The sequence below is a fragment of the Chiloscyllium plagiosum genome, chromosome 43, assembly GCF_004010195.1.
Source record: "Chiloscyllium plagiosum isolate BGI_BamShark_2017 chromosome 43, ASM401019v2, whole genome shotgun sequence".
In the NCBI taxonomy this organism is placed as follows: Eukaryota; Metazoa; Chordata; class Chondrichthyes; order Orectolobiformes; family Hemiscylliidae; genus Chiloscyllium; species Chiloscyllium plagiosum.
The window spans coordinates 14,664,300-14,667,665 of NC_057752.1; positions in this window are offsets into that span (position 1 = coordinate 14,664,300).

Genomic DNA, 3,366 nt, shown 5'->3' on the forward strand with positions numbered 1-3,366 from the left:
CCTCAGTTCCTGTCTTACAGCATCGTATTTACCCTTCCCCTAATTGTAAAACCTACCCTGTTGCATGCACCTATCTCTCTCCATAACCAAGGTGAAAGTCACAGAATTGTGGTCACCATCACCAAAATGTTCACCCACTAACAAGCCCATCACTTGTCCCGGTTCGTTACCAAGTACCAAATCCAATATGGCCTCCCCTCTGGTCGGACAATCTACATACTGAGTTAGAAAAGCTTCCTGGACACACTGCACAAACACCGCCCCATCCAATCTACTTGATCTAAAAAATATACTTTATTCATAAAAATATGTTCACATACATAAATGGTCATTTGAAGCAGTTTGGTGCTGTACAGTAGCAGATGGAGAAACAAATTGCAGTTTGACTCTATCAAATAAACAAACCAAAGGCATTTCTTACTTGTCCAAGATGGTATTGACAGATATTTGAGGCACCAGGAAGTTCTGATAACTGAACAGAATGGCCATTTAACTTTTGCAGAAAGACAGTGGTCTTTCCCCACTGCACTGTGGCAGCAGCTGGCCCAAGATGTAGTGCATCCCTCAGCACGTGGTCCTGGACTTTGGAAGGTGCCAGGCATTATTTTGGAAAAGCAAATCTTAGCAGGATTTATACACTCAATGGTAAGGTCCTGAGGAGTGTTGCTAAACAAAGACACCTTGGAGTGCAGGTTCATAGTTCTTTGAAAGTAGAGTCGCGGGTAGATAGGATAGTGAAGAAGGTATTTGATATGCTTTCCTTTATTGGTCAGAGTATTGAGTACAGGATTTGGGGGGGGGGGGTCATGTTGCCGCTGTACAGGACGTTGGTTAGGCCACTTTTGGAATATTGCATGCAATTCTGGTCTCCTTCCTAACAGAAGGATGTCGCAAAACTTGAAAGGGGTCAGAAACAATTTACAAGGGAGAATGTGCAAACTCCACACAGACAGTTGCCCAAGGCTGGGATTGAACCTACGTCCCTGGCACCATGAGGCAGCAGTGCTAACAACTGAGCCACCATACCACCCCTAGAGCGCAGCATAAGATCAGAAGGAGGCCCATCCAGCTCAAGTCTGCTCTATCATTCAATCCAAAATACATGAACAAGAGACAAGCGCAGTCCACTCGACCATGAAGCCTCTTTTGCTATTCAATAAGATCATATCTGATCTGATTTTAGCCTCCGCTCCACATCACTGCATGTCCTCGATAATTTTTCATCTCCTTACTCATCAGCAATCTATCGTAAACTACCTAAATATGTAAATATTTCACACCTGACTTTGGGCTGAAACCGCACATTCCATCATCCTTTGATTCACTGAGACACCAAAAGAATCTATCAATCTCAATCTTGGAAAAGGTGCTTACTGAGCTAGAACATTGTAAAGAATGGACTGACAGAGTACTTACAGCATACAAGGATAAGGATTCAGCCCATCGTGTCTGCGCTGGCTTTCTGAAGGAACAGTTCACTTCACGTTATTGCTCTGCCTTCTCCCTGTAACCCTGCACATTCTTCCTTTTCAGATACTAGACCAATTCCCTTTTGAAATACAATTGAGCACCCCTCCACCACATTCCAGACTCCAATCAGTTTCTGCATCAAACACCTTTTCTTCATGTCACCATTGCTTCTTTTGTCAATGACCTGACATCTGTGCTCTCTCACTTCACCAATGGGAAGTTTTTGAACACCTCAATAAAAAAGTCTTCTCAGCTATATTAACCTGGTACAGAGTTTGGTGGAAGGGGATTTAGGTGAGAAATGGTGGAAAGCAGGTCTTTCCTTTTTCTTTCTCAATCTTCAGCCTCCAGGAGTGTGGAAAAGCTGCACGATAGCCGTGAGCTCTGAGCACATATGAGAGTGGTATCACAGGGAAAACACAAGCTCATCGAGTGGGACTGGGAGCTAGTGCGAGGTGAGTGTTTACGGATGTAGGTTTGCTCACTGAGCTGGAAGGTTCATTTTCAGAAGCTTCGTCTGGAGGTTCACTGAAGATGTTACCTAGTATGGTGACAAAACATCTGAAAATGAACCTTCCAGCTCAGCGAGCAAACCTACATCCAGAACCTCAACCTGAGCTACAAATCTTCTCAAAATGAGTGTTTATCTCAGTAAGTGAAACCAGGGGAGTATTTCTTCTGACTAGTCTTTAAAGGAAAAATGGAACATTAGCTTTCAATTCTGCATACAATTCTTGCTTACAGTTCTGGTTACCTTGCTATCAGAAGGGCCTCATTAAATTGGAAAGGGTGCAACAAATATTTATAAGCATGTTACTGAGACTGAAAAGTTTGAGGTATGTGGAGAGGCTGTGACTTTTTTTCCCTGGAGAGAAGGAGATTGAGGGGTGACCTTACAGAGGTGTATAGGTAAGGTGAAAAGCCATGGTCTTTCTCCCAGGGCAGGGGAGTCCAAAACTAGAGCTCACAGGTTTAAGGTACGAGGGGAAAGATTTCAAAGGGACCCGAGGGGCAACTTTTTCACACCGAAGGTGGTGTGTATATGAGCAAATTACCAGAAGAAGTGTAGAGACAGATACAATTACAACAGTTTAAGTATAATTGGACAGGTCTCTGAATAGGAAACATCTTGTGGTTAGAGTGCCAGGCCTCTAGGAATTCTCTGGCATGGCACGACAACCACAACACCATAAACAAACACATAGATCTAGATACCATCTGTCAACCCCTCAGAAAACGAACAGGAAATGACATCACCACAAATCCCAGGAACCCAATCCAGGACAAACATATAAATAGAAAGCAGGAGACAACAGCTTTTCTTCACTTGGAGGTCGCCACTGATGATGTTACCTAGCCAGGTAATGAAACGTCTGGATATCAAACCTACAGCTCAGCGAGCAAACCTACACCCCATAAATGGGATAATTATACTTTTATCTTTCTGCTTTAAGTCTTAACTTGACATTTATTAGAAGTTCGAAGCATTCTGAATAATAAACTTGACATACCTGCGCATACGCTTCTTCCTCCACTGTAAGGGAAAAGGAAAGATTAGCATGTGTGTTTGAATTCATTCATGAGATGTAGGTAATGTTGGCTGGTCCAGCATTCATTGCCCATCCCAAAACTCCAGAGCATTCCTGTGTATTGAAACATTCTCCCTGTCATCACTGTCCCACCTCTGGAGCCTACAATTCTATAACTAGAATCTGAGAGAAGACTTTACAAAGAAAACAGGGAATGCTGGAAAAACTCAACCAGTCTGGCAGCATCTGTGGAGAGAGAAACAGAGTTAATATTTCAAGGCAAAAATTTATGACAGCTAAGCATTGGTAATTGAAATGCTTACATATGTAGAATTATAGCCAAACTTGGCATCATTCTTGCACCAAA